The sequence below is a fragment of the Prionailurus viverrinus genome, chromosome D1 (assembly GCF_022837055.1).
Source record: "Prionailurus viverrinus isolate Anna chromosome D1, UM_Priviv_1.0, whole genome shotgun sequence".
Lineage (NCBI taxonomy): Eukaryota > Metazoa > Chordata > Mammalia > Carnivora > Felidae > Prionailurus > Prionailurus viverrinus.
Window position 1 is genome coordinate 25,918,161 of NC_062570.1, and position 14,749 is coordinate 25,932,909.

Genomic DNA, 14,749 nt, shown 5'->3' on the forward strand with positions numbered 1-14,749 from the left:
CTCTCTGCAGGGGATGGCCCATCTGCAGTTGCCTTTCCTGCAGCTCCCACTAATTAAAGAATAAACGCATGCAATCAGCCCTCCAGGCAGGGAGAAACCCCAAAGGGCAGGCAGTGGCTCTACTCGGCCTAGGTGTGCATTCAGCTTGGGCTCTAAGTCGGTGGGAGACTTCTCTGAGCGGAGGGAGCATTTCCCCTTTCCTGCTATCCCTACCCAGGCCCAGGTCACATGTCCCCAGAAAGGCTGGTTAGACGGTGAGCAGAGAGCCCTGGGATCAGAGCAGACCTGTTTCCTGTCTCTGGACGGGACCACTGCCCTCACTGCGTCCACAGGAGCGGGAGGGCGAGGAAGCAACAGCAGCGAGGTGGCTGAGCAGCCCGTCCAGGGCTCTGATCCAAGATTTCTGCCCTTCTAGTTTCTTCCTTTCCTCTGCTCCACCGCACCCACTCAGCACGCGCGCGCTCACACACACGCACAGGCGCGCTCACACACAGGCACACGCGGCGCTCACACATGCACATACAGGCGAGCTCACGCACATGCACACGCGGGAGGGCGCGCGCGCGCGCGCACACACACACACACACACACACACACACAGGCTTGCACAAGATCTCCATCCTTTGCCTCTCTGCACGGCCAGAAGCACCCCCAGTACCACCAGCCCGGACGCGGCAGGGAGGGGGCGCGAGGGAGGGGACAGCTGCCCGCCCCCTCTCCTCGGGTGCTCTCCGCACCTCCCAGATCCGATTCATTCAGAACCGCTGCGCCCTGGGCCGCCCGGGAACCCCGCCCCACCCTCCCGCCCCTCCCGCCTTTGCCCGGGGCCCTTTAAGTCGGTTATTACACGTTGTTACACAGAGTCCTCCGTCCTGGGGCAGAAGGGGAGGAGAAGCGGGGGAGAGAAGCGGGCGGAGGTAGGAGAAGGGGGAGAGACGGCGGGGAGGGGGGAGCGCGCGCGAGAGAGCGAGAGCGTGAGCAGAGCCTCCGGCTGCCGGAGGAAGGGAGTGACTGAGGGGCTGGCGCGGGAAGGGACAGGATGGCTTAGCCTCTGGCCACAGGACCCCACGCCAGGGAGAAGCTCTAGGCGGACTCCGAGGCTGTGGTAATGGCTGGGGCTGGAGAGTCCCCTCGAGGGCCCTGAGCGCCCCTGCACCCAGAAGTTAGCATCAGTGGGACTTGGAAGCTCCCATCTCAACAAGTAAGTTGCCTTCTTTTCCTTCTGCATTTTTAAGCCCCGCCACTGGTTCTGGAAGGCGGGATGGGTACCCTCAAGGTGCCCCTTGCCCCTGGCAGTTAGCTTTTGCCAGGCATCTGCCACTTTGGGAGCCCATGGGGACAGTGGAGGGCTGAGGGCCGGTTTAAAGTTCAACCAGGAAATCCGAGCTCCCCAGAGCCGGCAGGTGCCCCAGGCATTGGGAGTTCAGTCTTCAGAGGGTTGTAAACATCTCAGTGCAGGTGCTGCAACAGGGTTACCTGGGGAGGGGGAGGGGGAGGGTCCCCAAACCACACCCCCCCCCCTGCAGTGGAATGAGAAGCCAAGGCAGGGTGGGGGCATCATCTACCCCCCCACCCCCTCCCCGGGGTGAGGGTTCTGCCTTCATACCCCGGTGTAGAGGGCTGGGGGGAGGCGGCCAGCTCCCTCAGCTTTTGACTCTCAGCTGACTCTTGCTTTCTTTTAAGTCTGGCCACATTGGAAACGTGGCCTTGCTCTTTCTGCCCTCCTTGCCGCCTGGTCACTTCCTGGAAGCTGGCAGGGATGGCTCCTGGGACCAGGTCTGGTCCCCAAAGTTCCAGGGCCTACCCTAAACACCAGGTCGGGGAAGGCTAGCCCAGCACCTGTTCTGAGAGCCCTCTGGAACACCAGAAGATCAACAGGCACATGACTGTTTGCTCTGTGTCAGAATGGGCCAAGCGCTTTGCTCTCTTTTGATCCTTTTAATGGAACCAATATTCACATCTGCCTTCTCCGGCTGAGAAGCTGCAGCTACGTGGGGCTGTGTAACTCGCGGGAGGTACCCAGCTCACAAGTGAGATTCTCACCTGGGCCTGACTCCAAAATGTACCTTTTTCTCACCGCTAAGCTAACCACATCATAGGGCTTTCTGGTTCACAAAGCACTTTTCCCAGTGGGAGAGAAGCAGTGAAAAAAAAAGCTAATATTTATGGAACCAAGTACTGAGCCAGACACATTCACATGAGTTCATCTGGATGCCTGTCCCGCGGGGTGGAGGTCATTCGCCGGCTTTACAGATGAGACCACAGCTTTAGAGTTCTGAGCGGGAATAATGGCAGAGCTATTATCCCCTAAACCCTTGTCCTCCGACTTCAAAGCCAGACTCTTTCCACTATTAAACAGTAACCCCGAAAGGTACGCTGGCCTTCCCAATCTGTACCTTTTCCTCAAAGCCGGGTGTAAATCCTATCAGCTGGCTGATGAGGCTCTGGGGCGCCCTAGAATCTGGTGGAAGAACCAAGCAGGGTGTGGATGGTGTGGAAGTTAGGGGGAGGAGGCCTTCGTTTGGGCTCTGGCACGAAGAGCTTTGTCACCTTGCCTGGGATTTTAAACTATTGATCTGATCCTAGATGGCCTCACGCACTCAGGGTGCATGCTTCTTGGCCGTAATATTAAGGAATTGTCGTTTATTGAACGCTGACTACGTGACACTGGGCATTTTGTGTATGCGATGGGGTTGTCTCTTCTTCCATCGGCTGTTTCTCCTACTTTCCCCTTCTCACCTCTTCCCATCCCCTGTACCATCCTGGACCCAGACAATCTGAAACGGAGTTCACAGAGTAGAGACTTACAGCCCGAGGGTGGAAAAAGACAACCTTCTTTTACCTTGGAAGGAGTATGTTGGGCCATTTGTTATGTGTTTATTACTTGTCAGGCTCTGCATATTAATTATGAGATTGATAATATGTTATTACAGCAGCCTAAATTATCAGAACAGCACCAGGGTCACCACCGAAGGGGGAAACATCACATAGAGAGCGTGTCTGCACATTCCACAGTCCTCCCTATCTCCCCGAGCCGTGTTCTAGATACACTATCTAGCTCTCTGGCTGAAAGGGGACCACTCACACAGACTTCTGTCCTCTCCAAAAGCCACTACAGTCTGCCGGTACTCCTCGCAGGCAACATGTCTTATTGAAGTAGCACGCCTGCATTAGACACTGGATGAATGAACTAACTCCATCCAGCAAGCAGTGGGGACCGGATAAGCGATAAGCGTGAGCAAAGAGAAGGGGCTGGTCCGAAAACTCTGCTGCCTTCTCTGGGGATGCAGGCAGATCTCAGCGGGATTCCCCAACATGGGCACCCCTGAGTCCACAGGCACATGCTGAGCAGAGCCCAGCTCTCCCACTGTGGAAACATCAGCATGGCTCTGTCACAGACATTCTCTCTGCCCCAGTGTCCCCGGCCGGCTGAGTGGCAGCATCCCTTTGGGGCTTCCTGCAAATGCCTGCCGGGGTTTCCTGTCCAGAAATTCAGGAGACTCCAACACTGCCGTAGTCCCCTGTGATGGAGTTAACCCCACAGCAGGGAAGAGACAACCAGATCGTCCATTCTCCACTTAGCATTTGCTCTGAAAGTGACCTAGTTCCCCATGCCTTCTGTGGGCAAAGCCACAAATAGGTGTGCTGGGCGCTCACGTACTTGAAAATGGCATCTACTTCAGCTTCTTGTTTTTAAATCAGTTCAACAAACATTTATTTGATCACTTAGCATGTGCCAGGAACAATTAACCTTTGAGAGCCTTGGAACGTGGTCTTTCAGGCACGGTTATGCCTTCCACGTCGGAGCATGAGAGCAAAAGCTTGCATTTTCTGGGCAATACTGATTATTTCGGCTGGGGGTGGGAGTACCCTGGGGGGAAAGAAGGAGTCCATTCAGTGGTTTGAAGGAGCCATGTTTAGATTCAAATTTTCACTGTGTCTGAGCTACAGGCAGGCCATTGAGAGCTGGCAGCGTTTCTAAGAGAGGGGCCATCATCAGATGTCTCCTGAGACAGCTGTCAGCCATGGAGGAATTTTTCTCTTTTTCCTAAAGAAAAGATAAGAAGCATGGGAGATCAAACACAAAGGAGTGTAGTGAGGCATTTGAAACAAACAAACAAACAAACAAAAACCACCTGAATGTATTTCTCTAAGAGACTTGTGGGTGGCTTTCTCTGGGATTATTTGGAAACGGAGGGGATGGCTCCCCCTTCCTGAGACCCTGGCTGCTGAGGAACGGGGCCATGTCCCTGCCAGTGCAGCAAGCTTATCTAGTTCCTCCTACCTTGACATTCTGATAAGTGAGCTATTCTAGTCAACAGAGCCCCGGATGGCAGCAAGCCTTGCCAACAACCGTGTTAACTTAAATGTCAGAGCCAAACCTTTAACACATGACCCTGGAGATCCTGGCTGGTGCACAAATGTTAAGCTCCGTTATCATTCCAGGCCAGAGCACGCTGAGGGGCAAAGGTCAGGGATAACCCAACCAGTTGGTCAGGTGGCAACAGCGCTTCCGGGTCACCGAGGGTCAACCCATATGGTGGCCAGAGAGGCTGGTGGCCGGGGGTGGAGAAATAAATGCAGAAGGAGGGAAGGAGAACCCACGAAGGGCTTTCAAACTCTCATTCTCCCCAAACTCTCATCCTCAAACTTGGTTGTTTGAGGCTGGGTGTGCTGTCCGCCTCTTTGTCCTGTCCCACATCTCAGGCTTCTTACTGTAATATGAGGTAGGCCCTAATGCCATCTTCCTACATTATTTCTTGCTGCTCAAAACGAACAGTGAGGAAGTAGGGCAGAGAAGTACCATCAGGGGGTTGAACCCGTGTCCTGTGTGTTTTGCCCTCCGAGTCTGTCCCTCCCAAGATCGTGCTGTTGAGCACTGGATGCCCAGAGTCTGGCCGGGAGGAGAGTCATAAGAGCAACAGAGACTAAGTCCTGCCTCCTTTCCAGGAAGCTGGCCATCCAGCAGCGATAACAGACCCCACAGGTGCCCAGGTTTATAAGAGCCCCTTACGAACCAAAGTTATGCCAGTCAGCTAACCTGGACTATCAGAGAGCAACCCCACTGGACAGTAAGGTATGTAGGCCTTACAGCGCCAGTCAGGGTGCCTGAGTCACTTTGGAAAGTGTCCTTTATTGGACGAACTTAAATGTCACTCACGTATTCCTTTAAAAATGCATATGGAGGGGCCCCTGGGTATCTCAGTCGGTGAAGCGTCCCACTCTTGGTTTCGGCTCAGGTCATGATCTCGCGGTTTCGTGAGTTTGAGCCCCATGTAGGGCTCTGTGCTGACAGTGCAGAGCCTGCTTGGGATTTTTTTTCTCTCTCTCTCTCTCTTTCTCTCTCTCTCTGCCCTTCCCCTGCTCACGCTGTCTCTGTTTCTCTCAAACTAAATAAATAAACAAACTTAAAAATATAATAAAGATATAAAAATAAAAATGTGTATGGAGCTCCTACCACAGGCCAGGGAAGAAACCTTCGCTACAAGATTGGGTCATTGACACACCCTGCCTGCCCGACTTTGGAGTTCTCTCTGTTGACTACCCGAGGAAAGCAGACGTGTCCACGAATACCTCGCAGCATCAGAGCTAAGAGCCATCACAGTGAGGCAAAAGGGCAGAGGAAAGGCCAGGGAGAAGCAGGAAAGCTTTCCAAGGGGGCTCAAAAATTCAGTGAGGTGGAAGAGAGGAGGGAGCCCAAGGAAGGAGCCCAGTTCCAGAGGCCCTGAGACTGACCTGGAGGGGGGCGGGGTGGGGAGGGGCGGGGCTTGCACTTGCACTGGTCCTTCTTCTCATCCATTCAGATTCCCCCTGAATCTTTACCTTAAATGTTCACTCAACAAAACAACATTTCCCTCACAGCCAAGATCTCTCATGCTGCCCCTTTTTATAGCCACGCCTACTTCCCTCCGGTCCCACCTCTTCCTCACCCCCTGGCAGCCATTAACTTGCCCTCATTTCTAGTTTTTATCAGCTCAAGAATGTTATATAAATTTAGTCATACAGTATATAGCCGTTTGGTTTTTCTTTTTTAAAATATTTTTTAATGTTTATTTATTTTTGAGAGAGAAAGAGACAGAGAGCACTAGAGCATGAGAGGGGGAGGGGCAGAGAGAGAGGAGGACAGAGGATCTGAAGCAGGCTCTGCCCTGACAGCAGGGAGCCTGATTCTGGACTTGAACCCATGAACTGCGAGATCATGACCTGAGCCGAAGTCAGATGCTTGACCAACTGAGCCACCCAGGTGACCCTACCTTTTGGCTTTTCAATCAGTATAATTCTCTGGAGATTGATCCAGGGATATGTGTGTGTGTGTGTGTATGTGTGTGTGTGTGTGCATGAGTATATGGGCTGTGTCATATCTCAGTGTGGATGTGGAAGTCATTCAAACATTCACCCCTCGAAGGATATCTGGGTTGTTTCCAGTTTGAGGCTATTATGAATAAAGCTGCTATAAATATTTGTATACAGGTTTTTGCATGAATGTAAGTTTACATTTCTTTGGGATAAGTGCCCAGAAGTGCAATTGATGGTTCACATGGTAATTATATGTTTAGTTTTTCAAGAAACTGTCAAATTGTTTTCCATAGTGGCTGTACCATTTTACATTCCCATCCACAGTGTAGGAGGAGTGATCCGTTTTCTCCACATCCTTGCCACTATGTGGTGGTGTCACTATTTTTTATTTTAGCCATCCTCATAGGTGTGCGATGAGATCTCACTGTGGTTTTGCATTTCCCTAATGGCTAATGATATTGGCCATCTCTTCATGTGTTTGTTTGCTCCCCATATGTTCTCTTTAGGAAAATGTCCTTTCGTGTCTTAGACCCATTTTCTAATTAGATTGTTTGCTTTACTGTTGGATCTCGAGAGTCCTGTATGCATGCCAGGTACTAACCCTTGCCATATACATGGTTTGCAAACATTTTCTCCTACTCTGGAGTATGTCTTTTCATCTTAAAAAGGTCTTTTTCAGCAAAACGTAAACTTTTTAATTCCGACAAGGTCCAATTTATAGGTGTTTCCTTTTATGGATGAGGTTTTCGGTGTCAAGTCGAAGAATTCTCTGCCTGCTGTAGATCTTGAAGGTTTCCGCAGGTTTTCTTTTGTTTCCTAAAAGTTGTACAGCTGTCTCGTTTATACTTTGTGCGTGATTCATTTTGAGTTACTTTCTGTATAAGGTCTGAGACTCAGTCACGTTCATCTTTCTGTCTGTGGCTATTGTTCTGATACCATTTGTTGTAAAGACAGTCTTTCCTCCATTGAATCCGGTTTGTGCTTTTGTCAAAAACCAGTGGGGTATATTTGTGAAGGTCTATTTCTAGGTTCCGGGTTCTGTTCTATTGATCTATGTGTCTGTCTCTCCTCCGGTTCCACTTAGACTTGATCACTTAGCTAGACAATAAGTTTTAAAATGCACTAGACTGATTTCTTCCACTTTATTCTTTTTCAAACTGTTTTACAAGAATAGTCTAGTTCGTTTACCTTTCCATAGAAATTTTAGCATAATCTCTCTACCTATGAAAAATCTGGTGGGATTTTGATAGGAATTGCATTAAGCCTGCACATCAGTCTGGGGAGGATTGACATCTTTACTGTTATTGAGTCTTCCAGTCTATGAACAAGGTATATTTATATTTAGGTATACAGTATATTTAGATATTCCTTAATGTCTTTCATTGACACTTTTTTTTAAAGTTTGTTTGAGAGAGACAGAGAGAAGAGAGAGCGAGGGAGGGGCAGAGAGAGAGAGAGACAGAATCCGAAGCAGGCTCTGTGCTGTCAGCACAGAGCCCGACACAGGGCTTGAACTCAAGGAACTGTGAGATTGTGACTTAAGCTGAAACCAAGAGGAAGGCGCTTAACCGACTGAGCCACCCAGGTGGCCCTCATTGATATTTTGTAATCAACAAAATGTCTGATCTCCCATAAACCAACTGTGTGACCTTGTGTATATCACTTCTCAGACCTTCACTTTGCCTTCTGTAAAATTGGTATAGTAACACCTACCTTGACATGGCATGGAAAAACAAGATAGCAAAGGAAAAGCATCAGACAAGCACTTGATGACTTATTCCCCTTGATTGATCATCTCTGTTCTTTCTTTTCTTCTTCTTGCCTGTATTCACTTTCACTGTTTTGTCTTTTCATCCTTTGTTTCTTAACCTACTTTCACTCTCAAGTCTTTTATTCTTAGGCTTTTATCTTTGTCATATTCTCGCCGACTTCTCCTGTCTATTCTCCCTTAATATTTGTCATTCCTCGCATTTGGGGCATTCCCTGTTTTTTGTCCTTGGACTCTGAGAATGAGCCTAGAGCCAGTTAGCCTGGGTTTCAGTCCACGCAAACACTAGCTTTGGGGCAGTTGGCTTACCCTGCCTTGTGCCTCAGTTTCTTCATCTGTAAAATGGGGGAAACAGTATCTATCTCACGCCTGTTCTGAAATGATTACGAGTTAACACATGTAAAGCATTTAGAGTCCAATGTGGGGTATGGTGAGCCCCCAGTAGGTTTCAACTATAATTATTGGGATTTTACCTGTCATACTGTTTCTCTGGTCTTTTCTCCCCATTCACTTACCTGTCATCATCGTCCCTTCTTTTTCCCTCGTACATCAGTACGTTCATATTCACATGACTCTGCTTTCTCGTGGTTGTCTTCTCTGCACCTCTCCTGCCTCCTAGTCTCTAATCATCATTGATAAATTGGCACCAGCCCAGGAAATCTGTCCCTTGGGCTGTAGACAGGAAACAAGTGGTTTTTCATTTTGATTTAATTATTAATCTCCTTTATTATTTAATGCAGAATGCATACAGTGCAGGGTTACGATGAGGAGAATGTATTATAACCGTGCTGCTCGCTTTCAAAGGGACAGCAGGCTTAAAAAGGAAAAGTACTGGATAGACAGATACAAATGTGGGGGAAATGGAAAATGAATTAATTTGATTTTCATGCCCTTTTATTCATGATTTTTCATACATCATCTGCAGGGGGCTGGGTGGGTGAATCTGCATTGTGGCCGGTAAGCCACGGCTAAGTATTAGGAAAAATAGACGGAAGGGCCCCTCGAGTGGCCCACAGCAGCCTGCCGAGAAAGGCAATGAGATATTCCATCTTAAGCAAATGAGGGCCAAACGAGTTGGGAACCTCAGTCACAGGCTTCCAGGCCTGCTCCATAGAGGCACTGCTCGATAATTAGGGACATATGAAATGTTCAATTGCTTGAAAAGTACTCACACCGTGATTAAGACTTTCAAATCTATATTCCATACCTTGAAATAGGCCTAATATTGCCCTTTTAAAAATTGCCAGGTGTATTTGGACTCAAATCTACTCAAGGAAACCTTCTCAATACCATCAAAATGATCTTTTTGTCTCTGTATTTTCTCCAAAGAATTGAACTCCACCAGCAAGTGCCAGATCTGCCTGCTCCCGTTTCGGACAAGAACTGTGTCTTCCAAAAAAACAAAACAAAACAAAACAAAACAAAACAAAACAAAACCTTGAGTGAAACACCCTTTAATCCTCCTCTCCTTGCTTTTTATCTCTATGGTGCAGTGTCAGTATTTTTGTTTCTTTAATGACAAGTAACAGGGGATTAGTCCACAGCACTTCTCATAGAGTACATGTTTCTCTCCAGATACCATAAAATAACACACAAATTTTTATTACTTCCTTAGAATGTTGGTGCCGAAGTCTCCAAAGATGCAGTTTGAAAGATAGCTAATTATCTTCCCTTGTCTGGGCTGCCCACGGCTCCGAAGGCCCCAGACTCAACCTTCTGGTGCCCCTTGTGGCATTGACTGGCCCCCTTCACCAGAAGTGCATCCAGAAGTCAAAGCCACCTGTTAAGCCTTTGTTACGTTTTTCAGTGTTTATATGACATAAAACTTCACACTCAGTGTTGCTGTGTCTACAGTGTCATCATCTTGGGAGGGAGTTAACTAGCAGTTGTGTGCCCTGTGTAAGCCACAACTATGCAACTAGCAAGTGAGATTAATATTATAGGATTCTCATGAGCCAATCCAAGAGTTCTAAGAGACCCCCAACAGAGATGCCAATTACTATTATTATTCCATCCTGATGACATATACCGATAATACTGGTATTATTTCATAACTTCGTGCCTGCTCTTAGCCTGTAACAATTCAGGTTAGGGAACGAAGTATATTATACTATTATCTGGTAGTGTAGAATTTCCCTGAAACAATGGTAGCTATCTCATTACCATTATGATTCCCTTGGATATTTCCATTTCTTACATAGGAAAGAGACCCCAGGTAGGGACCTATGCAGTAATGTGTAATTCAGAGCCAGATATGCGGCCAGGAAAGTCAGGATTATAATTCAGAACCAAGATCGCACTCTGTTTAGTGCTCTGGACTTGGATGGGCTTCACGTGGGAGAGCAGGAGAGCACCAGCTCTGCAATTCGGCCACGGTCAGTTCAAAACCGGGTTCTGCTGTTTAGGAGCCACGTGACCGTCGGCAACTTCTTTACCTTCTCTGACTCTCAGTCTCCTTGTTTGTCTAACAGACACAGTTCTTCGCTCTAAAATGTTGTTGGGATGGTTAAGTGAGCTGATTTACACAAGGCACCTATTTGGAGTAGCATACGCATGCACATTTCACTTCGACGGCTGTTCTGCGAAGAAAAACAAGAAGTCAGCGTCACCAGCTACAGGAAATAAATCCAGCACATGTTTTAAACGATAGCAGAACGAGTGGAAAGGGCAGAGGGAAGGTGGGGCGCAGACGGAATAGATGCTCTGAGTGGAAACGAGGCACAGCTGAGTTATTCTAGGAGCAGCCTCAGACCTTGACTTGGCTCTAGATAATAATCACACTCGTGCCGAGGGGCCAGATTCAAGGGCTCCCCTTCCTTGGAAGGGAGAGAGGCTGCCCCATGATGGATGCTGCCTGGGATGCCTGGGCAGGGGGAGATGTGTGAGTCTGTGACCGCTCTCCAGGAAGGGGCAGCCTGAGCCAGGCCGATGCGGTCGGGAGGTGGGGGGGCAGGGCCCTCGTCGTCTGAGGCCTCCTCACCTGCCTTCCACAGTGGCTCCCTCGCAGTGGCCTTGGCAGCCGAGCTATCAGGAACATGGTGTGCCAGAACATCCGCAGTGATGAAGTGTCCTGACACAGGCGGTTCCTCCCACCACATTGTCCCTGGCTCCGTGTTTCAATGAAAGCCCTTCACTCTGCTCCTTCCACATGCACATGGACCCCCACCCACAAAGCCATGGGAGACCTCTGCACTCCAGAGGGAGGGGTGCCCAAGTTCACTTTGGCAATGGCAGATCTTGGCAGAACCCCCTTTACTGGGCACTCTGCTCAGAGCAGAACCAACAGTAGGCGTTCCCCAAGCCCTTGCGGGCCCACGAGAGCGAGGAGCAGCCTGGGCCTAAGGCCAGCACAGGTGGTCGAACCCTACCCGCGTCAGAGCCTCGCAGTCCCATTGTTCTAGGGTTCTGTCATCGCTGGTGATCAGCATCCATTACCTGGGAGCCAGAAACGAGCTCGGGAGTTGACCTGCCCCATGCTCCTGTCCCTACAGCCCCCCTCTGGAGAGGGAGCTCCCTCCACCTTCTCTGAGGCATTTATAGACATTATAGAACTTTCTCCCCGCTGAGAACCACATCCACAGTGACTGAGATGGCGGGCTGCGATGCTTGTCCAAGATTCTGCTCGTGATGGCGTACTTGCAAAGGGTGCAATCAGAGAGGGAAAGGCAGCTAGACAGAAGATTCACTGTAGGAAGGCGGAGGGGTCGCGACAGTCACCTGCACAATGGAGGAGACTGGGGAGGACAAGGCTGTCGGTGAGGAGACAGGGCTTGTTAGGACCATAGGAACCGGACCAGTGGGCAGGGAAGGACAACCCATTTACCCCTCTCCTTGCTGTGATGGGAGTCCCAGATGGGCCTTCTGGCTTCCCGTGTACTGAGGGCTGACAGGCCGTGTTCACAGAAGACCTGTTAGGGAGAATTTTCTGGTGCCACCACAACTCTTAACGCCATGCTCAGCATAACTCAAAGTACAATCCAACGCGCCCATGTGAGGAAAAAGCCTCTCTCCGACTCAGGAGCCCAGGAGTATAAATTGGCAGCTGACAGACTGAATCTGACTCACGGATCTATTTTCTTTGGTTAGCTTGCTGTTTCAAAAATGGTTGAATTCATTGTCAACGTTGAAAAAAAAAATCCCTGTTTAAAAGTCTTCATCTAAAAAAAAAAGTCTTCATCTCTTGCTTTTCTGGAAAAAGAAAGAGGAAGGTCTTAACGGCACCAGCTCCACAGTCTGGCATGGTAACAACCAGCAGCGGCTGAATAACAGTTGTTCCCATTAGGATTGTGTGTGTGTCCTCACCTCACTCCCCACCGCTCCGTATTGTGCTCCCGAAACCCAGAGCAAGTTTTGGTTGCACTTATGTATTCATATAATTGCTTTTCCCAGGATAAAGAGAATTAAATCTTTTAAAATCCTTGTCTCTATCAAAAACATGAAAGTGAAGGCCTAAAGAGAGCTTCTATTCAAATGCAAAATGGCAGAAATTATATTATCTGTATGTGGCCAGTGAGCACGGAAAGAATTCAGCCGAGTACCTCCACTCACTGAGCTCCGTGGACCGCAGAGTCTGGCACCAGCCTCATGGGTTCTGGTTACCGCAGGCTGCACGCCCCACTCAGCTAAGAAATTCAGGAATGGCAAGGTATTCACCCCACTCCTGGCAGAAATAGACACACCTTAGAGGCAGGAGACTTACTCTTAGAGGAATCGGTGACTGCCGGGAAGTTGTGTCTTCCCTGTATGGGGCCATGTTGTGCAAACCCTGACATTTCTGGGAGTGGAAGGGGTGCTCGGTGATTATACCTGAACAGGTGTCAGCTGGGACACACAGACCCCCCCCCCCCCGTCTCTTTGGAACAATTAGGGACCTGTGGGGGCAAGTGTTGCCGTTGTTAGAAAAGTCAAGGAGCAGCTGTAAGCCTGAGCAGGGGGCCTCTGAGGGCAAGTAGGAGGGTGGATGGAAGGTACAGTCCCCTCGGGGGAAAAAGGAAGGCGGCTCCGGGCAGCCTGGGGACGTGGGGCTGCCCAGCAGCAGATCCTGAAGTGGTTGCATGGCACAGACCAGGCGCGTGTCCGTCTGGCAGTCTCCTGGGCCAGATATTTCAGGGTCGGGTCCCCCCTGAGGCTCAGAGCCACTGAGAGCCTGGTCAAACCCCGAGGGCCGAGGCCGAGTAACCTCAGAGGCAGCAGCAGCCGCTTTTAGAGGTTTTAGAATCAGACACACGCGGTCCAGCCGCTTAATAGCTCAGTGACGTTCAGCAAGTTACTAAATCATCTGTAAATTAAGGCAGGCTTAATAGATCTATTTGAATATTAAATGAGACAGTGTGTAAACATCACCTGGCACAGAGATGGCTCATGACAGGTGCTTAGCCCACCAGCGTCTCATGGCGAGCAGGCTCACTCCACCTCACTCGCCGGGTACCTTCCTCACCAAGTCGTTCCTGGCCCTTCCTCACTCACCCTGGCCAAGCCAAATTAAGACCTCTCTCTTGGTCTGGCCATCACTCTCTGCTACCCTGACTGTTTGCCGTGTGTTCCCCAGCAGGCCGTGACTCCTAGAAGGCAGAAAAGACACTAGTGGTCCTCGATCTTGGTTGCTGTTAGAATCCCCTGGGGTCAGGTTCTCTGGGGGCGGGACGTAGGCATCAGCCTGGTGTCCAGCTCCGGGCTGATTACAATGCACACCTGCAGGGAAGTCTTGCAACTCCAAGAGGACCAGCAGGGGGCGCATGGGTGGCTCAGCTGGGGAAGCGACCACCCAAGAGCAAGGGACTCTGGATACCCGCTTAGGTTAGGATCTCAGGGTTCCTGAGATCAAGCCCTGAGTCGGGCTCTGCGCTGACAGCATGGAGCTTTGCTTGGAATTCTCACTCTCTCTCACTCTCTCTGACCCTCGCTCACGTGCCCCCTCTCTCTCTCTCTCTCTCAAAATAAATAAACATTAAAAAAAAGAGAGAGAGAGGGGCGCCTGGGTGGCTCAGTCAGTTAGCGTCCAACTTCAGCTCAGGTCATGATCTCACGGTTCATGAGTTCCAGCCCCATGCCGGGCTCTGTGCTGACAGCTCAGAACCTGGAGCCTGCATCGGATTCTGTTTCCCCGCTCTCTTTGTCCTTCCCCTGCTCACACTCTGTCTGTCTGTCTCTCTCCCTCTCAAAAATAAAATAAACATTAAAAAAAGTTTTTTTTAAAAAAGAGAGGATCAGCAGCATTAACATGACTGGAAGCTCCTTGATAAAATGCAGACTCTGGGAGCCCCAGACCAGCCGAATCAGAATCTGCATTTTAACAAGATCTCTGGGACTAGAAAGCACAAGAAAGGTGGTAAAGTGCTCATCTACCTCCTCCTACCCCCAGGGCCCAGCACAGTTAAAGCCTGCAGGGGGGTCAGTGGAGGTCTCACGGATTGGATGAATGACTGAATCTGTGCATTACAGTTTTCGATGGGCTTGTACGCCTAGTCTCACACGTGCTATTACCCAGATCGTTTTTGAACTTAGGTTCAAAAAATAAAATCACAACACACTAAATTAAAGAATAGGTTTCCATCTAAGTGAACAAGAACAAATAGCTGCAAAATGATTGCGCTTTAAAATAAAATACCTGATGGGTTTTTAAAGATGTATTACTACTGTGCTCTTTTGCCATTAAACCACAGAATGCGCTGAAGTTTTTCTTTT

General features: G+C 49.5%; 1 protein-coding gene across 2 annotated transcripts in view; it reads left to right on the forward strand.

The window, feature by feature from the left end:
• The first annotated feature begins 994 nt into the window (after window positions 1-994).
• Window positions 995-14,749, forward strand: part of KCNJ5 (potassium inwardly rectifying channel subfamily J member 5) — a 28,821-nt gene continuing 15,066 nt past the window's right edge. For both annotated transcript variants that reach the window (XM_047824312.1, XM_047824311.1), the window contains exon 1: window positions 995-1,201. The gene's annotated coding sequence lies outside the window, so the exon portion shown is untranslated. The remainder of the gene's footprint in view (window positions 1,202-14,749) is intronic.